The sequence below is a fragment of the Podarcis gaigeae genome (assembly GCF_964106915.1).
Source record: "Podarcis gaigeae genome assembly, chromosome: 10".
In the NCBI taxonomy this organism is placed as follows: Eukaryota; Metazoa; Chordata; class Lepidosauria; order Squamata; family Lacertidae; genus Podarcis; species Podarcis gaigeae.
The window spans coordinates 3,492,688-3,517,654 of NC_139686.1; the positions used below are offsets into that span (position 1 = coordinate 3,492,688).

At 44.3% G+C, this 24,967-nt stretch overlaps 2 protein-coding genes across 2 annotated transcripts in view; both read left to right on the top strand.

Moving 5' to 3' along the window:
* Positions 1-24,967, top strand: part of LOC310825823 (uncharacterized protein) — a gene marked incomplete at its 5' end in the record, with an annotated part of 50,840 nt that overhangs the window by 5,260 nt on the left and 20,613 nt on the right. Inside the window, one exon of the mRNA XM_083699644.1 lies at positions 5,162-5,276. The remainder of the gene's footprint in view (positions 1-5,161; positions 5,277-24,967) is intronic.
* LOC310825825 (uncharacterized protein) overlaps positions 1,804-24,967 on the top strand; it is a 91,771-nt gene continuing 68,607 nt past the window's right edge. The window contains exon 1 of the mRNA XM_083699646.1: positions 1,804-3,141. The gene's annotated coding sequence lies outside the window, so the exon portion shown is untranslated. The remainder of the gene's footprint in view (positions 3,142-24,967) is intronic.

Below are 24,967 nucleotides of genomic sequence, written 5' to 3' on the forward strand. Positions count from 1 at the left end.
TTCCCTTCCTTCCTGCAATCTCCATCCTCTGCCCGCCCCCATAAGCCCCTGCCCAGACACAGCGCTTCTGCCCAGTCCAACCACTGGTCCCCTGGAGAGGAGAGGAAATCCTGAGAGAAAGAGGGGGGGGGGAGGCCTTCTCAGAAGCGGCTCTTGGTTTCCGCAATCCGACCCAGGAAGCAGCCAGAAACCTTTTCCTCTCTCTCAGGCTTCCATCTTTATGTGTCATTTCCACTGCCTGGTTCATTGAGGATGAGGATAATGTACACCTGTCATCAGAAACAGGGGTGCAGAGTCCTTGGAATGGCTCTCAGGCTTGATATAGAAGTTGCACCTCAAAAGCATTTCTGTACCTCTTATTCTTTTTAGGTAGCGTCAGAGTGACTGATAAGCCGAGATACAACCCATCAGCATCCGATGATAGCGATTGCATGAATCTTCCCAGTCAAAGGACCCATTTTCATGATAGACAGTGCCTGTGGCTGGAGGCTCTACATACAAGGTATGCCTATGCAGGTCAAAGACTGCCAGTATTAGCACCGGTGAGCTGTGTGACCTTCCCAAATTTACAGACTGTATGTGAATGAGAGTTTGTGGCTGGGATTACAGTTTATGACAACCCTGTGATTTTCTCCACCCTTAACATTTCTTGAGCTGATATTGCAGTACGAATTCCAAAATAACTACAGAAAAGCACAATGTAATAAGAATGATTGCAGTATTTATATCCTGTCCATCTGGTTGGGTTTCCACAGCCACTCTGGGCAGCTTCCAGTACACATAAAAGATATTAAAACATCAAACACTGAAAACCTCTCAATACAGGTCTACCTTCTACTATCTTCTAAATGTAAGATAGTTGTTCATTTCCTTGACCTCTGAAGGGAGGGCATTCCACAGGGTGGGTGCCACCACCCAGAAGGCCCTCTGCCTGGTTCCCTGTACCCTCACTTATCACAGAGAGGGGACCAGCAGAAGACCCTCAGAGGAGGACCTCAGTGTTCAGAGTGAAGGATGGGGGTGGAGACGCTCCTTCAGGTCTACAGGGCCGAGGCTGTTTAGGGCTTTAGGTCGCAGATCTTGCTCCTCCATAACGATCTCCAAGACCGACATATAGTTAGCAGAGTAGGAAAAAACACAGAGGCAGCAAAAAATTCATTCAGCAGAGAAATTTAGCACTGAAGGCAAAAGCTAGCAAAAACCTAACTTGCAGTAAAACCCAAACTTGGTATATCAAAACAGCACTCATGTAAGAAACACACAAGCAGAGTAGAGAATTGCAGATAAGGAAGTGGGACCAGGCGCCTTTCAACACTGCGATTTATAAAAAATTCCATGTCAGAGTAACCTTGGGACTGGATAACAAGCCTGGCTCACTCCACTTTAAACCAGTTTCTTCTGGTTCCCAAAGACAAGAAGGTTCAGCATAACCTCATAACAACTGATCCCATCACCTGCTCTCAGCAGAAAGGAAACTCCCTTATCAGCTAAAATGTTCCAGCTAGAGAAAACACCACTTTGAATCACACAGAGTAAAACCACCAGAACCTTCTTGAACCAATAGACTAGGAATGATGTGTATAAATTAGATCAACACTTTTCTTTTTCTGAAAAATGCAGCCATGACACTTAAAGGTCAGCACCAACAGTGTGAATTGTGCTTGGAAACACACTGGAAGCCAGGGAAGATCCTTTAGGAGGATATGTGGTCTTGGCGGCTGCTCCCAGTTACTAGTCCAGCTGCCGCATTCTGGATTAGTTGCAGTTTTTGGGTCACCTTCAAAGGTAGCACCACGTAGAGTGCATGGCAGTGGTCCAAGCAGGAGATAACCAGAGCATTGACCACTTTAGTGAGACAGTGTGCAGGCTGGTAGGGTCTGCCTGCCACCTGTCCCACAGGGACAGTGCTTCCGTCTTGTCAGGATTCAACCTCAATCTGTTAGCCACCATCTATCCTCAAACCACCTACAGGCACCAACACAGGGCATTCACTGGTTCATCTTCACTGGTACCAATTTAAAAGAGAAGAGCTGGGTATCATCCACATGCGTGTGAACACCAGCCAAAACTCCCCCAGCGGCTTCATATAGATATTAAAAAGCATGGGGAGAGGACAGAGCCCTGAGGCACCCCACAAGTGAGCACCCAGGGGCCTGAACACTCATTCCCCAACACCACTTTCTGGACATGGCCCAGGAGGAAGGATGGGAACCACTGCACAGCTGTGCCCCCAGCTCCCCTAGAGGGTCCAGAAGGATACCATGGTCAAAGGTCTCCAAAGCAGAGATTTACCAGAACCAGGAAAGAGCTTTCCCCTTGGTCTCTAGCCTATTGGAGATCATCAACCAGCGCAACCAGGGTAGTTTCTGTCATATGATGAGGCCTGAATCCCAATTGGAAGGATAATGGTGGCAGAAGCTTTTCTGGTCCTGCACCCCCAAAAGCTCCAGGCACAAGACTTTCATTAGCTTTGAAGGGGCCATCGGATACTTGGTGGTCTTTTCTTCAAAAGACAAATATTCTGAATACTTTTTAATTGATGTATGATATAAACAGCACTTCTGTTTTACATATTCCACATTGGAGAGATTCTGATACACAGATCTGAGTTCATCGCTCCCCCTGAAACTGATGTGTTAGCAGCACTGCCTGGGCAGTGTGTTTGGGGTCCTGGGCTGCCTAGACAACAAGACCCCCTTCTCAGCCTGGCCTTTATGGTCCCAAGGAAAGCAGAGAAGTACGTTAGGCACCAGCTTGGCTGCAAATCCACTCTGAATTTGTGTAGGTTTTCCTCCATAGCATTTTCTTCTCCTGAAGATAACTCAAGAGGAAGTGAGGGAGTGCACCGAAGTATCACAACCAGAGTGTTCCTTCTCGAAGGGTTCCCTTCCCTGGTTGATGAGGCCCATCTGCCCTCACTTTCCTCTGCAGGATGGGCAGAATCTGCCTTCTTGACTGTGGGATTCACTGTTGTTCTCATCCTCTCCATCCACCAGGGCCTGCCTTCACCTGCAGCAGAATTCCCTAATACACCAAGGATTTGAGACGCATCAGGTATCCTCACCTGGTTTAGCCGGCCGATTGAAGCCGTTCCTGGGATTGTTGCCCCTGTTGCATGCTGATAGCTTCTGGAAGCCACAGGTGAGAGCTGAGTGGAGGGTGGGGACCAATGGTGGGTAGATTACCCCAGAAGGTGCCTGCCATGTCCCCCACCAAAGGTACTAACGCTCCCCTAACACCCCATGACATCGTATGATTATCATATTTAAGACAGAACAGGAATAATTTCATCTCCCCAGAAATAGTACAACTTCAGTCCATTAGTCAATCAATAGTACATTTTCAAGGTACTACATATTCCACTAAGTACAGTTTATCTATTTGCCTGGAATATCCTGCTTTTCGGTGTCGTTTTAGGATAGTCCTGCGTCAGAAGACGGGCACAAGATCAGACAGCACATCATTCTTTAAAAAATCAAGCTGCTTTATTAATTGAGGAATTTGAAAGTTGCTCAGGAATTACTATCATTTGGTGACATTGCAACTTCATTTCCTCAAAATTGGGAACATGGGTAGGAGGTGGGGGAATGTAGGAGATGTTGAAATAGGAGAAGGTGCTAATGGAGCTTGATGTGTTCTCTTTCCCTTAGTTCTCTTCCTTGAAACCCAAACAGGATTTCCTTTCCTCCCACTCTGAAGAAGGAGATGGAGGAGACACTTCAAACCCCAGGGAATGGGGCACCTTTCGTATCATTAGGAATAGGAAAAAAAAATGTGTGAAATGCAGAATATGCTTCATTGAATGAGCACCCATAGTTCACATCAACGACGCCCAACAGGGGAGAAACCATTTAAAGGTATGGAGTGTGGGAAAAGTTTCACTGATAGTGAAAAACTGAGAACACATCAGCGGACTCACATGGGCAAGAAAGAATTCCAATGCAGATGGTGTGGGAAGAACTTCAGTCAACATGGACACTTAAGTTTACATCAACAGTTTCACACAGGGGAAAAAGCTTTTAAATGTCTGGATTGTGGAAAGAGCTTCTATCGGAGTGATAAACTTAGAACACATCAATGGACTCACACAGGGGAGAAACCTTTTAAATGTCTAGATTGTGGAAAGAGCTTCTGTCGGAGTGATACACTTAGAAGTCATCAGAGGATTCATACAGGGGAGAAACCTTTTAAATGTCTGGATTGTGGAAAGAGCTTCAGTCAGAATGGAGACTTAAGTTTACATCAGCGGACTCACACAGGGGAGAAACCATTTAAATGTATGGAGTGTGGAAAAAGCTTCAGTCAGAGTGGACACCTCAACATACATCAACGGACTCATCACAGGGGAAAAACCATTTAAATGTATGGGGTGCGGAAAAAGCTTTAGTGATAACGGAAAGCTTCGAACACATCAACGGACTCACACAGGAGAGAAACCATTTAAATGTATGGATTGCGGAAAGAGCTTCAGTCGGAATGGAGCACTTAAATTACACCAGCGGATTCACACAGGGGAGAAACCATTTAAATGCATGGAGTGTGGAAAGAGCTTCAGTCAGAGTGGACACCTCAGTATACATCAACGGACTCACACAGGGGAGAAACCATTTGAATGCTTGGAGTGTGGAAAGTGCTTCAGTCAGAATGGAGACCTTAAATTACACCAGCGGATTCACATAGGGGAGAAACCATATAAATGTCTGGAGTGTGAAAACAGTTTTAGTGATAATGGAAGCCTTAGAAAACATCTACGGATTCATACAGGGGAGAAACCCTATACATGTATGGAGTGTGGAAAGAGCTTCAGTTTCAGTGGAAACCTTAGGAAACATCAAAGGATTCACACGGGGGAGAAACCATTTAAATGTATGGAGTGCGGAAAGAGCTTCAGTCAGAATGGACACCTCAATATACATCAACGGACTCACACAGGGGAGAAACCATTTAAATGTATGGAGTGCGGAAAGAGCTTCAGTTAGAATGGACACCTCAATATACATCAACGGACTCACACAGGGGAGAAACCATATAAATGCATGGAGTGCGGAAAGAGTTTCAGTTTCAATGCAAACCTTAGAACACATCAACGGACTCATACAGGGGAGAAACCATATAAATGCATGGAGTGCAGAAAGAGCTTCAGTCAGAGTGGAAACCTTAGAAAACATCAGCAGACACACAGGGGAGAAGCTGTTTAAATGTATGGACTGTGGAAGGAGCAACAGTCAGAGTGGAACCCTTGATTTATGTCAACAAACTCACATAAAACACAAACCGTATAAATATCAGGAAAATAGATAGAGGTTCAGTCCTAGTAGAAGTTCAAAATCAACAGACTCACTGACAGGAAGAAGTTTAGGAGTTGAAACCCTACAAACCATCAACAAAGAGGAGAAGCGGTTTAAATGAAAAGATTGCAAAAAGTGCTTTATTTACAAAGGAGTGTTTAAGGAACATCCAGGAACTCTCACATGGAAGAACTCACACAGGGGAAAAACCATTTAGATGTATGGAGTGCAGGACGTGCTCCTTTCAATGTCCACTCTTTTCTTCACAGCAATGAACTCAGCAGGAAATCAGTCTTAAACACATGACGTTTATTTGAAGCCCCTGCAGATGCAGAGTTGCTGACTTCCGTCCAAGACGACAGGAAACGAAACACACACATCCATTGCCCTGTGTCCTTCCAGTCTCTTTCCTCCGTTGCTCCCTTCTGCCAGTGTGTGTGCCTGACTTAGATATCGTTTGTGCTGTATGATTTTACTGCTGAAACTGGATTTGCTCTCAGGAGCTAAGTTTTGTGCCTCACTGGGGACCCAGTGAGAACTGTATGCTTTGAAAGCTCAGTAAACTATTACTGAAGAAGTCCTGCTGCCTCTGTGTGTGTTTTTGACCTCAGCATGGGAATTGCTCTACACGTGGCCCCCACCCTGCTGCTACTTAGCTCATGCCCTGGAGTTGGTCTACTCAAGCAGGCAAGATGGTTTTTACACCAAACTAACCCCCACCACCGTATGATCTCCAAACACTACATATTCAACAGAACTTCATCCCTGCCCCTACACATTCTGGAAAAAAACTTGAAATACTGAAATTGAATGGGAGATTTGCCCCCAAGCCTATTTGCAAGATGGGGAAGGAGGGGCTGCAGGTACCAGCGAAGTCTCCTGGGGGGCGCATCTTCAATCATGAACCCCATGGGCAACCCCAGAGCTCCAGCTTTTTCTGGGGTTTGGAGACGATAGTACTTTTCCATATTCCCAGAAGTTATTCAATCCTGCTGCTAGGGAGTTTTCCTACCAGAGGACCAGAGTGTATATTACTATCATACTGATTTTACTGCTATGGCTGCTTTTGCTGTCATGGACTGACTGGGTGAGGGGGAGGAGGCACCAGCTGGGGAACCCACAAAGGAAGAAGGCTCAGATCCTGGAGACTGGGTCAGAGCTAAACAGTACAAACTCAGAGCATTTGCAGATGACTTAGTATTGACGTTACAGGAGCCAGAACTAGTACTAAACTAGTACTAAAAGGGTTTTGGAACTACCGGTAATTCAAGATTTTGGTCAAGTGGCAGGATTTAAATTGAATAAGTTAAAAACTAAGGTTTTAGAGAAAAATTTAACATTGATTGAAAGAGAGAGGTTTCAGAATGAAACAGGTCTGACTGTGGTTAAGAAAGTGAAATATCTGGGGATCAATATGACTGCTAAAAATGGGAATTTATTTAAAGATAATTATGAAAAATGTTGGATAGAAGTGAAAAAAGATTTAGAAATTTGGTCGAATTTGAAGCTTTCCTTGTTGGGCAGAATTGCAGCTATAAAGATGAATGTATTGCCTAGAATGTTGTTTTTGTTTCAAACATTGCAAATTGTGGACAAAATGGACTGTTTCAAGAAGTGGCAGAAAGATATTTCTAGATTTGTCTGGCAGGGCAAGAAGCCCAGGATAAAATTTAAGATATTAACTGATGCAAAGGAAAGGGGTGGATTTGCCCTGCCAGACTTTAAACTTTACTATGAATCAGCAGCATTCTGCTGGTTGAAAGACTGGCTGCTTCTTGAGAACACAGACATTTTGGATTTAGAAGGTTTTAATAATGTTTTTGGGTGGCATGCATATTTGTGGTATGACAAGGTTAAAGCACATAAAGCATTTAAAAACCATATTGTCAGGAAAGCATTGTTTAATGTTTGGATAAGATATAAAGATCTATTGGAAAATAAAACCCCAAGGTGGTTGTCCCCAATGGAAGCAAAAGCTCAGAAAAAGCTCAATATGGGGGCCAAATGGCCGAAATATTGGGAAATTTTGGAACAAGAAGGAGATAGACTGAAACTGCAGAGTTTTGAGAAACTAAAAAACAAAGTGTGAGATTGGCTTCATTATTATCAGATAATGGAGGCATATAATTTGGATAATAAAATTGGCTTCCAGGTGGAAAAATCAAAATTAGAAACAGAACTGTTAGAACCCAAAACTAAGATTTTGTCAAAGATGTATAACTTGCTGCTGAAATGGAACACTCAGGATGAAACGGTTAAATCTGCTATGATAAAATGGGCACAAGATGTTGGACATAACATTATGTTTGCTGACTGGGAACAGGTATGGACCACAGGTATGAAGTTTACGGCATGCAATGCCTTAAGAGAGAATATTATGAAAATGATTTACAGGTGGTACATGACCCCAGTCAAGCTTGCAAAAATCTATCATTTGCCCGATAATAAATGTTGGAAATGTAAAGAGACTGAAGGTACATTCTTTCACCTTTGGTGGACATGCCCAAGGATTAAGGTTTTCTCTGAAATGATATATAATGAAATGGAAAAAGGTGTTTAAATATACCTTTCTGAAGAAACCAGAGGCCTTTCTCCTGGGCATGGTCAGCCAATTGGTGTCAAAGAAGGACAGAACTTTCTTTATGTACGCAACAACAGCAGCAAGAATACTCATCGCAAAGTACCGGAAGACACAGGATCTACCCACTCTGGAAGAATGGCAGATGAAGATGATAGACTATATGGGATTAGCAGAAATGACCGGCAGAATCCGAGACCAGGGAAAAGAGTCAGCGGAGGAAGATTGGAAGAAATTTAAAGACTATCTACAGAAAATTTTCTATCTATGAAAAAAGGGACTGCGTATTAAAGATATAAAAATGGATGACTTTCAGAGACGCTGAAGGAAGTTCAAAACAGGCATAATTTGTTGTATTCGGGTTAAAATGTATAACTGGATGAAAATTAATAAAATTTATTAAAAAAATAAATAAAGACTATCTACAGAAACACTGTAAAATTAATGAATGTCAGAATGATGTCGGAAAGAAATTAAGTGGTTTCTAGCTGTAATGTTTTAAGAGAATAGGGGAAAAAAGGTTCAGAAGTAGGTTAAAACTTATTGATAAGGATTTGCTGAACTAATAATTTGAATTGGAATACAAAAAAGGGAGGTATGAGGAGGTCTGGGAAACAAGTCAAAGGAAAATAAGTTGTGGAAATTTTGTGTGTTTTTTTATTCTTATTTTTGTTATTTTTTCTTTTTCTTTTTGTATTAATATTGAAAACTTTAATAAATATCTTATTAAAAAAAAAACAGATCCCGGGGACTGGTGGTGGGATGGCAATGAGCAAAGAGGGAGAAAAGGGAGCAGAACGGGAGGGGAGGTGTTGCAAGCAGAGGAGGAAACAGGGTTTGGTGAGCAGGAAGAGGCTGGGACAGAGAGCTGTTCAGACCCAGAAGTAGGAGAGGAGGGGACCAGGAGACCCAGAGGAGGCCGGCTGCTGAAGCATCCAGGGAGACTCCCCCTCCTGCTGCGACCACGCACTTGCAAAGGACCAGTAGAAACGGAGGGAAGGCAGGCAGCAGGAGGCCGATGTGGAGGAACCAGCGAGAAGGAGCTTCTGGAGCCTGGGCAGCCCCCTCCCCGCCTGCTCCCTGAAGGTTTCCCGAGCCCCTCCCCTTTTCATTTCAAGGATAGGGGGACCTCAGCATCCCGGGGTTGCTTTGCTCCGGGGGGGGGGGAGCTTTTTTTCTTTTGCTGAGGGCAGGAGTCACAATCCTGTCACATTGTGTTGTGTCGGGCTTTTAGTTAAGGGGGTGAGGCTCAGGTGGGAAAGAGTTGAGAAGGAAAATATCCCGGGGTGCGGATTTACTGCGCTGCCCAGCTCCTCAGGGTGCCACTCCCCGGGGGTCCCTCCGGTCAGCAAAAGAAGGAGAATCCAGCCAAGTTAAAGAAGCAAACGGCGGGCAGTTGACCTGATCTTTATTGGTTGCAACAATGCACACCAAGAGTAGGAACCCTGAAAATATGGTTGCATGAATTTTTAAGACCTCCCCCCTTTTCCCACAATACATTTTCCCACAGCATCTTCGATGCATCACAGATTTGTCACAAAGTAGGAGTCTTTGGCATTCAGAAACATGGACCCGTCACCCACCCCTGTCAACAACCCCAGTTTCCCACACCTTTAAACTACCCTCTTCCCCTAAGAACCATAATAGTATTTAACCATCCGCCCAGCTGCAAGGCTTTCCTGGGCTTCTCCTTTGAAAGTATCAGGATCCTCCTCCTCCATTCCGGCTTCTGTTCCGGGAATAAGGGGGGGGTGAGCCCCCTCCCAAACTGCCAGTTTCTCCCGGAAGTGGCTCTTCTACGCCGTATTGCTGCTCTGCGCATTGCTCTAGGGGAGCGCCCTTTCAGAAAGTGGAGGAGGGGCGGCAGGGGATTCCCCCCCAAACATCGATGTTGCATCAAATGAAATGAGAATCGGGAGCGAAGACAAAGAGGTAAAGGGGTCGCGGGGGGGGGGGAGAGGAGAGAGAAGGAGCCAGAGAGGGACTCTGCTCCAGCTCCTCAAAGCACCTTCCGTGGGCCCCACTGGCAGGGACTGGATTTTTGCACACCTGCAGCGAAGGGGGCTTTCCTTGGCAGGGGTGGACATGTGGCGCCCACCCACGGGGTCCCACGAGGACTCCCCAGCCCCGTTTCCGCCGCACAGGCATTCCCGGGGCCCTGTGCATGTTGGGATACTGCCAGGGCGACAAAGCCATCACTGCCTCCACGTCTCCGGACGTCCATCGATCTCCCGTAGACACGCAGTATCATCAATTAGTGACACGAGCTCCAGGAATAGCTTGCCACATTCCTGGGCTGATGCATGCTCTATCAGCAGATAAATCACAGCGAAAGATGCACGCAGGAGAGCATATTTACAAGTTTATTCAGCATTGGTCAGAACAAAGAAAAAACATGACTGCCTGCTTCAGTGTCTCCGACACAGAGAGAACGAAAGCAAAGACACAACAGAAACATCCTGTGAACAGGAAATACACAGACTCTGTGACTCACAAAGTCTGCTCCCTTTTAAGGTGGAACGGAAATATCCTAACATCCTCCCCCTTTCCGTGTAACCTGTAGTACCTGTGGTTCAACCCAATTGCAACCTCTGTACATAAACCTTAAGTTGTTCTCTGTTGACAACCTTAGACAACAGATCAGCAGGAATTTCATTTCCTGGCATGTAGGACACCTGAATGAGTCCTTTCTGAATACACTCACTTGAACGATGTAGCTTAATCTGCAAGTACTTGGTTCTTTGCTTGCAACTCTCTGAGTTCAGCAAAGCCAAACAGGATCTATTATCTTGATACACTTGTATAGGACATTTCACAGAAACTCCGATGTCCTGAAACAGTTGCATCAACCATTCACAATCCATGAGTGAAAATGACAGAGCATTGAGTTCTGCTTCACAGGAACTTAGGCTCACTGTCGTCTGCCTCTTGCACAACCAGTCAAACAGGCAGTGGTTGTACATGTAGCATACTCCAGAAGTGCTTGTACCATCCGTGGTGTCACTTCCAAAACTCGCATCTGCAAAGATTTCAAGACCTCCAGTCTTCTGACTGGTGAACCTCAGCCTGTAGTGCAAAGTCCCTTTCAAATAGCGGGCTATGCGCTTCAGAGCTTTCAAATCCTGAACAGAAGGATTGTTAGCATGTCTGCTAAGCAGGTTAGTGCTTACAGCTATGTCAGTTCTTGAGCATCTAGCAATGAAATTCAACTTGCCTAGAATGCATCTATGTGTACAGCGTTGTGTCAGAAAACGCTTCAGGAGTACTATCTACCTGGTAACCTGTCACCATCAGTGTGTTAGCTAGGTTTGCATCAACCAAATTCAACCTGGTTAATACATCAGCAATTTTCTGTGTTTGGTGTACCAGAAAATTACCTGCTTGGTCCCTCTCTACCTGCAGAGAAAGATAGTTGGATACCTCACCAAGATCCTTCATGTCAAAGTGCTCCTTCAGCTCAGCTAGGGTGCTTTGGTACAAAGCCTGATTCTTCCAAAACATCAGAAGATCATCAACAAAACATAAACAATACAGTTTGTTTTGCCCCTCCTCCTTGACAAACACACATGGATCAGCTTTGCCCTGGTGAAAACCTAGAGAAAGCAATGTCTCAGTGAGTTTTGTGTTCCAACACCTGGCACTCTGCTTGAGACCATATAAGGATTTCCGCAGTTTACAGACCATTCCCTTCTGTATCTGCATTCCATCAGGTGGAAGCATATACAGCTCCTCCCCCAAAATCCCGTACAAAAAAGCTGTATTAATGTCATGATGGGAAACATGCAGTTTCTCCTCTGCAGCAATCTTGAGCATGAGTCAAATGCTCTCATACTTGACGGTGGGTGAGTAGGTCTTGTGGTAATACTGTCCTGGTACCTGTGAAAAACCTCTGGCAACTAATCTGGCTTTGTGTCTGACAACCTTGCCATTCTGGTCTGTCTTGGCCTTGAAGACCCACTTGCTGCCAACCAGTCTCATTCCTGGGACTACTGGTACCAGTTCCCAAGTTTGGTTCCTCTTCAAGGAATCAACTTCAGCCTTCATGACATTAAGCCAAGGCTCAGCATCTTTAGAGGTTAACTCCTGAACCTCTTTGAAGCTTGAAGGTTCCCACACCTTCTCTGAGTTATTAAGAACAGCAGTTGCTGTCTTAGCAAACTCATCAGCAAATCTCTTTGGAGTTTTGCCCTTCGTCGCTCTTTCAGATCTGCATACTAGACGCAAGTCTTCTGGACTCATCTCCTCCTTTTTAGGAGAAAAGTGACCAATGGTGAACAGTGGTTCTTCCAGTTCATTGTCAGACGCATCAGATGGTCTGACTGAGGCCTTTGCACTCTTGTAGTCTGCTGTGTCATCACTGTCGCTGACACCAGCAGCAGCGCCGCCCACTGAACTGGAATCCGAACTCTGATCATCATCATCATCATCCTCAGCTTCCTCAGCTTCGTCAACATTATCTGCCTTTTTTACATCACCTTCATCCTCCTCTGGGTAACTCTGGAAAATTCCCACATTCCCCCCCCCACTTAGGATTATATTCAACACTCTTTGTGAACTTAATGGACTTAGAGTCCATTACTCTGTATGAACCTTTTTTGTACCCCATGAACGAACCATATGCCCCACGCTTCCCAAGCTTGTTGCTCTGTGGGGTGTGTACCCACATGTCAGAACCAAAGATTCTCATGTGCTTGACGTTAGGTTTCTTACCAAACATCTTCTCATAGGGGGTACAACCAATAGGTGATGACAGTCTCCTGTTAAAAGTGTAGACAAAAGTCGACAGAGCCTCCCCCCAATACTTCTCAGGGAGATTGGCATCATGCAACAATGTTTTCAGTCCTTGCAGCAACGTTTGACTTGCTTGCTCTGCAACTCCATTCATCCATGGTGATCTAGGCGTTGACAAGTCATGCTGGATTCCCTTCTCAGTTAGAAAAGCTTCAAACTGCTGAGAAGTGAATTCCCCGCCTCGATCAGTAAAGAGACAGCCGATACGCTTACTGTGAACATTCTCCAATCAAGCACAGAATGCCTTGAACCTAGGAAACGCTTGCGATTTCTGCTCGAGCATAAACACATGAATGTACCTGGAAAAAGAATCAATTAGAACCATGAAGTACCTTGCTCCACCCAAAGAGGGTGCAAGTGGACCAACCAGGTCTGTGTGGACTAGCTGGTAGGGTTTGGAAGCCTGCCTGCTAGACTCCTTGCCTTTTGGAGCAACCTTCACCTTGTTGTTCACAAGATACACATTTCATGTGAAATTTACAGGGTTTGATGTTCAAACCCTCAACCAATCCAGGCATCTTGGCCAGCGCCTGCCAAGACATGTGACAAAATCTTCTGTGTGCTTCATGAATACATCCTGCATGAAGAACTTTGTCAGTTTGTGCAACACAACAAGAATCAACATTAGACACAGCAACGCCATTGTCATCATAAGTTATACAGAATAAGCCATCCATAAACTTTGCATGCAAAATGTCCTCTTTGCCTTTCCTGATGACACAGATGCTCCTCTTGAAGGAAATCTCAAAACCACGCCCAGTCAGCTGTGGGACACTGAGCAAATTGTCTGCAGCACCCAGAACATAAAGTACATCTTTGATGGTAGTGTGCAGACTCGCCAGTTTCACAGTCCCTTCTCCTGCAATTCGTAACGTCTTTCCATCAGCCAGGTGGATCTCACCATCTTGAGGTTTGAAGGAGATAAAGAGATGCCAGTCTTTTGCCAAATGGCGGGTGCTTCCAGAATCTACAATCAACCTGGCCTTGGCCTTTGGAGTAGCTTTTCTGGCAAGCAAAACCTTGTTTGGTACCGGCGTGGGCTTTTGCTGCTTGCCCCCCTGCTCCTGGCCATCAGACTTGCCTTTAGCTTTTGGTGAAGCTGTGCCAGCAAACAAAGCCTTGTTTTTCCCTGGCTTGGGCTTTCCATCCCCCTTCTGCTTTGGGCCATCTGCAGGCAACTGTCTCTGTTTACTTCTGGCCTTCTGGTATCTGTGAAGATGACCTTGGCTCTCACGGGAATCAGAGCTCTCAGCTGCCGATTCCTTGGCTCCCCCTGGAGGCTGGAATGCTGCCTGGGATGACATCACAGTCAGCTCCCCCTGCAGCTTGCAACCGGTGCCCTCAGCATCCCTGCATTCACTCGCATTCTGGGAAACAGCCAGGACCTCCGATGCAGTCAAACTCTGGGCTGGGATGACTGGCAGATGGGCTATCTTCAAAGCATTCCACATCTGACGTGCAGTCGCATTGCCAGCTAGCGTTTTAATTTCCTCCAGAGAGACGGACAAGACTATTACGTCTATGGCCTTTGAATTTTTGGCCTTCCATCTATCTGTCAGAGGAACTGGAGGGGCTTCACACACAGTATGCCACACTCCAAACTGTCATAGTAGACTCTCACACCACTTTGCCCAGGTCTCATAATTGTGCCGATTTAACTTTGGGCACTCAACAGCTTCATCTGAGGCTTGAAAAAACTCCATCTCAGCTATTCACTTGAGCCGTGAGCCTTTTGCACTTCAGAGGCTCCTTATCTTGGCTACTCAAAAATCTTGAGGCCTGCTTGGCTCGACTCTCAGACCAATTAGTCTGTCGGAGTTCAAAGAGGCTTCCGCGGCAACGAAAAGCCTTGCGTCTGCCCACATACCTCTCAGCAGTCCGTCGCAGTCTTACTCTCCTGTAAGTGCTGTGAATCTGGGCCCGAAACCTGTTGTTGGGATACTGCCAGGGAGACAAAGGCCATCACTACCTCCACGTCGTCTCCGGACGTCCATCGATCTCCCGTAGACACGCAGTATCATCAATTAGTGACACGAGCTCCAGGAATAGCTTGCCACATTCCTGGGCTGATACACGCTCTATCAGCAGATAATTCACAGTGAAAGATGCACGCAGGAGAGCATATTTACAAGTTTATTCAGCGTTGGTCAGAACAAAGAAAAAACATGACTGCCTGCTTCAGTGTCTCCGACACAGAGAGAACGAAAGCAAAGACACAACAGTAACATCTTGTGAACAGGAAATATGCAGACTCTGTGACTCACAAAGTCTGCTCCCTTTTAAGGTGGAACGGAAATATCCTAACAGTGCGCTCCGTGCGGAGAGAAGCAGACCGTGAAAGGGTTAAGGGGCACAAGAGATGCCTAGATAGAGACCCCCTTTCACTCCCCATCTCGTCTTGGGGGGCGCCTACAGACGGAGAGATGGGTCACGCATGGCGAGGGGTGAGCCGCGCTAAGGGGGCCTCTGGGTGCAGGGGAGACTCCGGGAGAGAGGGAGGGGCCATGGGTGGGGGGAGCCAGGGAAGGAGGGAGGGGAGCATCCCCGGGGAAGGAAGTGCAGCATTGGAGGGGGGTGGGAGGAGACCAGTCTGTAGGGAGACGTCTCCATCGTGCGCCCACGAGGAATCTCCGGAGGGGCCGCCTTGGCTTCTCCCTCCCACCCAGAAATCGACCCCCCCTTCAAGGCGACCAGAGAGGGATCCCTGGATAGTGGGGGGGTCCAGTCCCCCCACCTCTTCCTTCCTTCAATCTCCATCCTCTTCCCGTCCCCATAAGCCCCTGCCCAGACCCAGGGGTTCTGCCCAGTCCAACCTTTGGTCCCCCTGGATAGGAGAGGAAATCCCAAGAGGAAGAGGGGAGGGGGGAGGCCTTCTCAGAAGCGGCTCTTGGTTTCTGCAATCCCACCCAGGAAGCAGCCAGAAGCCTTTTCCTCTCTCTCTCAGCCTGCCATCTTTATTGTCTTTTCCACTGCCTGGTTCATTGAGGATGAGGATAATGTACACATGTCATCAGAAACAGGGGTGCAGAGTCAATGGAATGGCTCTCAGGATTGATAGAAGTTGCACCTCAAAAGCATTTCTGTTCCTCTTATTCTTTGTAGGCAGTGTCAGAGTGACTGACAAGCTGAGATACAACCCATCAGAATCCGATGACAGCAACTGCATGAATCTTCCCAGTCAAAGGACCCATTTTCATGATAGACAGTGCCTGGGGCTAGAGGCTCTACATACAAGTTGTGCCTATACAGGCCAAAGACTGCCAGTATTAGCACAGGTGATGTGTGTGACCCCCCCCCCCAATTTACAGACTGTGTGTGAATGACAGTTTGTGGGTGGGATTCTAGTTTACGACAACCTTTTTTAAAAATCATTTTTTCAACACAAACATCAACCACAAAAAAACACATAAAACAAAAACCACAATAACACTAATAACGCAGTTTAGCAATTCAGATTTGAGTACTGATATACGTATAACTACACCTTTTTAACAATATTTCCCCACCTCTCCTCCCCCTACTTCACACCACTTTCCACCTTATCTCTTAAGTAATCCTTCCAGATTTCCTCATATTTATCCTTTCCTATGGACGCGGGTGGCACTGTGGGTTAAACCATAGAGCCTAGGACTTTCATTTCTTCTAGGGACACATTGCTGGGGTCCCCCCAGCCTGGCTCCACTCTGCCAGGGCAGCTGCGTTTTGTTTCGCTGCAGGTGAGCCTGCCCCGTGCAACATGGGTCTCTTAAAGGGCCTTGGGGGGGGGCGGAGGGGCTGCAGCTTCCCTGCACTTGCCAAAGACTGCCAGTATTAGCACAGGTGAGCTGTGCAACCTTCCCAAATTTACAGACTGTATGTGAATGAGAGTTTGTGGGTGGGATTATAGTCTACACTGGGAGCCAGTGTGGTGTAGTGGTTAAGAGCCATAGACTCGTAATCTGGGGAACCAGGTTCGCTTCCCCGCTCCTCCACATGTAGCTGCTGGGTGTCCTTGGGCCAGTCACACTTCTTTGAAGTCTCTCAGCCCCACTCACCTCACAGAGTGTTTGTTGTGGGGGAGGAAGGGAAAGGAGATTGTTAGCCGCTTTGAGACTCCTTGGGGTAGTGATAAAGCAGGATATCAAATCCAAACTGTGATGGCCTAGGATTCAGTATAACTCAGTATAACTATTTGAGAGCCAGTGTGGTGTAGTGGTTAAGGGCAGTAGACTCGTAATCTGGTGAACCAGGTTCGCGTCTCCGCTCCTCCACATGCAGCAGCTGGGTGACCTTGGGCCAGTCACACTTCTTTGAAGTCTCTCAGCCTCACTCACCTCACAGAGGGTTTGTTGTGAGGGAGGAAGGGAAAGGAGAATGTGAGCCACTATGAGACTCCTTCAGGTAGTGATAAAGTGGGATATCAAATCCAAACTCTTCTTCTTCTTTACAGCAACCCTGTGATTTTCTCCACCCATAACATTTCGTGACCTGATATTGCAGTACAAATTCCAAAATAACTACAAAATATACAAGATAATAAGAATGATTGCAGTATTTATTTTTATTTTTTTAAAAGATTTTTATTAGGGTTTCAACAGATTTTATCATAACAAATAAAACAAAACAACACAATTACAGACAATCAACACTATAACACACAAAAAATCAAACAGAAATATATAAGTTCAATTCTTAATTTCATGTACCTTACTTTCCCGACTTCCTCACACCTCCCTTTTCTGTATTCCAATTTCCGAATTAGTTTCAGCAAACTCTTCCATTATTTTGTCTGATTTTAATGTTACTTAATTTCTTTTAAATTAACCATTGCCACTATTAACTACTTATCTTCTAATCCCCCATCATTGATTAATTTTGCTATGTTTCTTTACTTGTTACTTATAAGACATCTTTGCATGTTCCTTTCAGCTTTGTCACTATCTCTATATCCTGCATCGTTTTAACATTCAAATAGTTTACAATGTTTTTGCAGATAATCTTTAAATTTCATCCAATCTTCTTCTGTTTGTTCTTCTCCCAAGTCTCGGATTCTGCCAGTCATTTCTGCCAGTTCCATGTAGTCTATCAGTTGCATCTGCCATTCTTCCAAGGTGGTCAAATCTTGTGTCTTCCAGTACTTTGCGATGAGTATTCTTGCTGCTGTTGTTGCATACATGAAAAAGGTTCTATCCTTCTTTAACACCTTCTGGTCAACAATGCCCAAGAGGAAGGCCTCTGGTTTCTTAGGGAAGGTATACTTAAATACCATTTTCAGTTCATTATAGATCATTTCCCAGAAAGCCTTGACCCTTGGGCACGTCCACCAGAGGTGAAAGAATGTTCCCTCAGTTTCCTTACATTTCCAACACTTATTTTCAGGCAAATGGTATATCTTTGCAAGCTTGACTGGTGTCATGTACCACCTATAAATCATTTTCATAATATTTTCTTTCAAAGCATTACATGCCGTGAAATTCATACCAGTGGTCCATAACCGTTCCCAGTCAGCAAACATAATGCTATAACCAATGTCCTTGCCCACTTAATCATAGCTGATTTGACCATTTCATCACCTTAACAGCAAGTTGTACATTCTTGACAATACCTTAGTTTTAGGTTCTAACAATTCCGTTTCTAATTTTGATTTTTCTTTTTTTTTATAATATTTTTATTGAGTTTTAAGAAATACAGAAAAAAGAATAAAGGATAGATATAAGAAAGTATAAAAAAAGAATAACAAATTTCCATGTTCTTTTTTCATCAAATCTAAAGGACTTCCCCGCAACCTCCAAACCCTGCATTCTCTGTACTATAAAGCATCAGCAATTTGTTAACTTATTTCAAAGCTTATTGTATCTTGCATTTTATCGTGTTCCCTGATTACAAATATACTATATCTCAATTTTTGTACGTTTTATGTTTAAACACAATAAAGTTGTTTCATTATTTTACCTCTAAATTCTTATGTCTTAATTTCCATTTCATTAACTTACAATTGCTGAAGCTAAAATTTCCTAAAAGGTGCATTTTTTTTAACATTCATACAGCTTATAGTATTTTTTCAAATAGTCCTTAAACTTTATCCAGTCCTCCTCGGTTGTTTCTTCTCCCAAGTCTCGGATTCTGCCAGTCATTTCGGCCAATTCCATGTAGTCCATCAACTGCGATTGCCATTCCTCCAGTGTGGGTAGATCTTGTGTCTTCCAATGCCTTGCAATCAAAATCCTGGCTGCCGTGGTAGCATACATAAAAAAGATTCTATCTTTCTTAAGTACTCTCTGGTCTACAATGCCCAAGAGAAAGGCCTCCGGTTTCTTAGGTAAGGTAAATCTAAGTACCTTTTTTAGTTCGTTATGGATCATCTCCCAAAAGGCCTTCACTTTCGGGCAAGTCCACCAGAGGTGAAAAAATGTCCCTTCCGCCTCTCTACATATCCAACATTTATTGTCAGACAGGTGGTATATCTTAGCTATTTTGACTGGGGTCATGTACCACCGGTATACCATTTTCATAATGTTTTCCTTCAAGGCACTACATGCCGTAAATTTCATTCCGGTGTTCCATAACCTTTCCCAGTCTGCAAACATAATGTTATGCCCCACATCCTGCGCCCATTTTATCATGGCGGATTTAACTGTCTCATCCTGTGTATTCCACTTAAGCAGCAAGTTATACATTCTCGAAAGTAGTTTATTTTTTGGCTCTAACAATTCTGTCTCTAGTTTCGATTTTTCCACCTGGAATCCAACCTTTTTATCTATTTTAAAGACCTCCTGGATTTGGGCATAGTGCAACCAATCTCGCACCTTGGTTTTCAATTTTTCCAGGCTCAGCAACCTCCAATTGTCTCCAATTTTCTCAATTATTTCCCAATATTTAAGCCAGTGGGCCTCCATGTTAAGTCTCTTACGTGCCTTGGCCTCCACCGGTGAGAGCCACCTCGGAGTCTTACTCTCCAATAAGTCTTTATATTTTGTCCAGACCATCAAAATTGCTCTTCTGACAATATGGTTTTTGAACAATTTGTGCACTTTAACCTTGTCATACCACAAATATGCATGCCACCCAAACACATTATCAAACCCTTCCAGATCTAGGACATCAGTGTTCTCCAGCAAAATCCAATCTTTCAACCAGCAGAAGGCTGCAGCTTCATAATATAACCTCAAGTCTGGCAGGGCAAATCCCCCTCTTTCTTTCGCATCAGTTAGTATCTTAAACTTTATTCGGGGCTTTTTGCCCTGCCAAACAAACTTAGAGATATCCTTCTGCCACTTTCCAAAACATTCCACCTTGTCCACGATCTGTAGGGCCTGAAACAAAAATAACATTTTCGGCAATACATTCATCTTTACAGCAGCTATTCGGCCTAACAAGGAAAGTTTTAATCTTGACCATATTTCCAAATCTCTTTTAATTTCTGACCAACATTTCTCATAGTTGTCTTTAAACAAATTCAAATTTTTGGAGGTCAAGTGCACCCCTAGGTATTTTACTTTTTTAACCACATTTAGTTCTGTTTCTTTAGAGAACTCATCTGTTTCTGTAACTGTCAAATTTTTTGCTAAAACTTTAGTTTTTTGCTTATTTAACTTAAATCCCGCCACCCGACCAAAGTCAGAAATTAATTCTAACACTCTTTTAGTGCTAGAGACTGGTTCCTGTAATGTTAATACCAGGTCATCTGCAAATGCTTTCAATTTATATTGTTTCACTCCGACCTCAATTCCCTGAACCAACCGGTCCTTTCTAATCATGTTTAGCAACACCTCCAGAACTGAAATAAACAATAGGGGGGATAAGGGGCACCCCTGGCGTGTCCCTTTTTCAATTTTAAACTCCTCTGTCACCACATTGTTTCCAATCAATTTCGCTTTTTGTTCTGAGTAGATTGCTTCTATACCATTTTCAAACCCCCGCCCCACTCCCATCCCTTCCAAATTTTTCTTCATAAACATCCAAGAAATATTATCAAAGGCCTTCTCTGCATCAATAAAAATTAAGACCGCTCTAGTGTTAAGATTTGTTTGTAGAAGCTCCAAAATATCAATAATGTTTCTTGTATTGTCAAACAAATGCCTACCAGGGAGAAAGCCAGCCTGGTCTTTATGGATCACTTCATTAAGCACTTTCTTAAACCTACTTGCCAAAATGTCTGCAAAAATTTTGTAATCCACATTTAGGAGTGAGATGGGGCGGTAGTTCTTCAGCTGAGTCTTTTCAGTTTCTAGTTTGGGTATCAATGTGATGAAGGCTTCTTTCCACGTTTCCGGTGCCTTCCTCCCCTCCATGATCTGGTTACAAACCTCCATCAATGGTTGCATCAAATAATCCTTTAAAACCTTGTAGTATTTGGAGGTTAGTCCATCAGGGCCTGGAGATTTGCCCAATTGGAGATTCTGAATGGCACTTTCAATTTCTTGCTGTGTGATGTTACAATTCAGGATTGATCTCATTTCCTGGGATATTTTTTGTAATCCATTAGTTTTAAGAAATTGATCCACCTCGGAAGCTTTTTGCGGCCCTTGTGAATAAAGTTCTTTGAAGTATCTCTGGAAACACTTTCTAATTTCCTCAGGTTTCTGAACCATTCTCCCTTCAATCTCTAGATTTGTAACTGTATTAAGTTTTTGTCTCTTTTTCAACTGCCATGCTAGCAGTTTCCCACACTTGTTCGCCGATTCAAAGGATCTTTGTTTCATTTGTTTAATTTTCCATTCCACCTCTTGATTTATCAAATTCGAGTATTGCGCCTGGAAAAATTTCACTTCTCTTAGCACATCCTTCGACTTAGGCCTAGATCTTAATTTTTTCTCTCCTTCTCTTATTTTCTCCAATATCTTCTCCTTCTTTTCATTCCAGAGTCTTTTCTTAATCGTGTTTTGTTGTATTAGAAACCCTCTCATGACTGCTTTACTTGCGTCCCAGATTATTCTTTTTTCCACAGTGGTATTTAAATTTATCTCAAAATAGTCCTTTAAAGTTTTTTGGGCCTTCTTCACAATCTCCTGGTCTCTTAATATGGTGTCATTCATTTTCCATCTAAAGGATCCGGTTGTATTTAGTCTCAATTCCACTTTCAAAGCGTTATGGTCGGAGCAAGTTTTTGGGCAGATTTCCACTTTTCTAGTCTTAGGTACCAGTCCTCTAGTTGTCCATATTTGGTCGATTCGTGTCCATGTCAGATGAGCTTCAGAAAAGAAAGTTCCTTCTTTCCCTAGAGGGTTCTTAACCCTCCATATGTCAATTAAGTCCATATTGTCAGTCATTTCAAAAAAAGTTTTAGGTAGTCTGCCATCCTTCGATATGTTGACACTTTGTGACTTATCCATGTTTACAGACACAACCCCATTCATATCACCCAACATAATGATGTTATTATAGTCCAAGTAATCCAGCATAGTCTCATGCAGCTTCCTGAAAAATTCCGATTTTCCCTCATTTGGAGCATATATTCCTAATATCAAAAATTTTTCTCCTTGTGTCTGTATTTCAATCGCCAGAATTTGGCCATGTTCATCTTTAAATAAGAATTTCGGTGACAGGCTCTCCTTTGCATATATCACCACTCCTCTTTTCTTAACTTTATCCGAAGAAATAAATTCTTGGCCTAATCTTTTATTAATTAGCACTTTTCTGTGGAGCCTTGTCACATGTGTTTCTTGTAGGCAAATAACGTCCAATTGTTCCTTTTTCAAGATGTGAAAAACTTTTCTTCTTTTCTCCGGGGAGTTTCCGCCATTTATATTCCAGCTAAGAAGCTGCAGAGACATCCTGGCTCAGTTGGCGGGTCCTACAATGGGGTATCTAAGTTTCCCTCCGATCCCGGAGGTGGTAGTGCTGGTCCAGATCCAGACGGTGTAGGCTTTGGAGATGGTCCCGGTGGTGGTGGAGGCCAAGAAGCTGCAGCTCCTTTTTGCAGGTCCTCCTCGTGGTCGTCTAGGAACTTCTGCTGGTCTTCAGGTGATTTAATTTTTATTTTCCTTCCTTTGTAAGTAAATGATAGTCCTTGTGGAAACTCCCACCTATAGGGAATTCCGTTATGTCTCAGCAATTTAGTCAAGTCTATATAGGCAGTCCTAAGTTCCAAGAGATATTTAGGTATATCTCTGTAAATTTCAGCCTTTTTACCTTCTATCTCCAAAGATTTCTTGAAGTGTAGGCCTAATATCTTATCCCTCTCTTCTCTTGATCTCAGAATAACTAAGCAGTCTCTGGACTTGTCTTTCTTTACAGATTTTCCCAGTCTAAAGGCTGTCACAATTTTAAAGTCCTTTTCTTCCTCAATTCCCCAGAATTTGGAGAACAAAAGTGTCAGAAATCCCTCTAGGTTGTCTTTCTCCAGTTCCGGGATAGCCCTTATCCTGAGATTGTTTTCTTTACTTTTCAATTCAACCAATGACAGGTAGGCTTGTTGTCCCCCTACCTGTCTTTTCAGAGGCCTTACTTCCCCTTTAATCTCATCAACCTTTATATTCGCCTGTTCTGCTTTTTGATTGGCTTCCACAGCTAATTTGTAGTTTTCTGCCGTAGCTCCTTGCAGTTTCTCAATTGCCTGGGTGTGCTGCGAAACCTGTTCGGTTAATTTGCCAATAGAGGATGTGGCTTGGTCAATTTTTGATGTTTGATTGTCCACTTTTTGATTTAAAACTGCCAGTTGTTCCAAAATTTGTTTCAAAACTGTTTCAGATCCTCCAGTTGCCATATCTTCTGCAGCAGGCTGTACAAATTCCACCTCCTGTGCTGTCAGCACAGTTGGGACGGATGATCTGCGATGATGAGTTAATGTTGTTTGCATGAGTTGCCCAGATTTTTTCTCTTTTTCTTTATCTTTGGCTTTAGCTGCTCTTGTTCTCCCTGAGCCGCTCATTCCACACCTGCCTCTGTTCAAGGTCAAATGATCTTTTGTCCCATGAGAAAGACAAGTCCAAAGTATAAACAATTAAACCACAAAGAATTTCAATAAAGTTCAGTTCCCAGGCCACTATACTTCCACAGTCCTCTAGGGGGAGTATTTCAAAGTTTCAAAGAAGGAAGGAACTATTTTCCGCCATTGAAGTTCCTATATTCCCCATGTTAAATTTTTGTAGTTCCAAAACACAAAAGGGAGGTTTCCAAAGCTTCCAGTCTCTTAGAATCCAGCCACAAGGTGTCAAGAGAGGTCCCAGCAACAATGTTAAACATTAATGTCTCAGTCTGTGCAACAGTTTAAATCTCTGCTACAATGTCGTCAATTTGACAGCAGTTTGACAGTTCTCTTCTATACACTGGCAGCCCGATGACGGGGTTACCCCTTTTAACTCCGTTTAGCTCAAAAATAGGGGGACAGTTCCAGAGGGCAAAAGTCCATAAATTTCACAATTCTTTCCCTTTTATCCTCGAAATGCAAAGTCTATCAATGCACTCTTTCTTCCACTTTTACAATCCCTTTTAAACACTTCAGCTCGCTTCAGAGCCCTTGCTTTGATCTAATTAGCAGAGTCGGGAGGCGGACTTCCTGTTACTCGCCTCCCGTTTTCAGCCGAATTTCTCCAATTTGGATTAAAAATTTAAACCCCTTACTCACGGGTATGTTGCCCCAATTTCCGATATTTTCAAGAAGAAAGGTCAGCGCTCATCAGCAGCAGCAGCGCGGCTTTGCTTCCACGAAAAGAGCGATGAACTCACAGCGCCGCTCCCCCTTTCACGTTCCGGAGCTTCTTACGAGGCTCCTTCTCTGCTTCTGGGGGGGCTCAAGGCGCCCGCCGAGTCCCACGGCCGCAGGCTCGCTCTGCCTGCGGTTTTTCTTGATGGGTCTCCGCTTTGCCGCAGCGGACGACCCTTTTTCGCGGAGCCCCTCTTCACAGCACGAAGAGGACCGCCATTGCTGTTTCGCGCCGCCTCCGGAAGTCTCTCTAATTTTGATTTTTCCACCTGGAAACCTATTTTCTTATTGTCAGGGAACTGCCATCGGAGAGTCAGGTGGTGGAAGGGCTCAAGGAGGCTAGGAGACCTTCGGAGGCTAGCCCCCTTTTCCCATTACAGCAATCCGTCAGTCACTGACGCTGCTTGTGCGAAGGAGAGGCATCATGAGCAACCCAACCGGAGCCGGAGGAGCAGGAGGGGCTGGAGGGGGACCAACTCTGGAGGAGAGAAACAGAGCTTTGGAACACCAGCTGGCACTGCTAACGGCGTGGCTCGAGGAAAGGAGGGCGCAGGATGCACAGGGGAAACCCACTCCCATCGGAAGGAAGGTACCTGGGTTGGTACAGAAATTTGGGGGTGATCCAAGGAACTACCAAGCCTTTAAGACAGAGATGCAGTATGCACTGAACCTGCAACACGATGACTT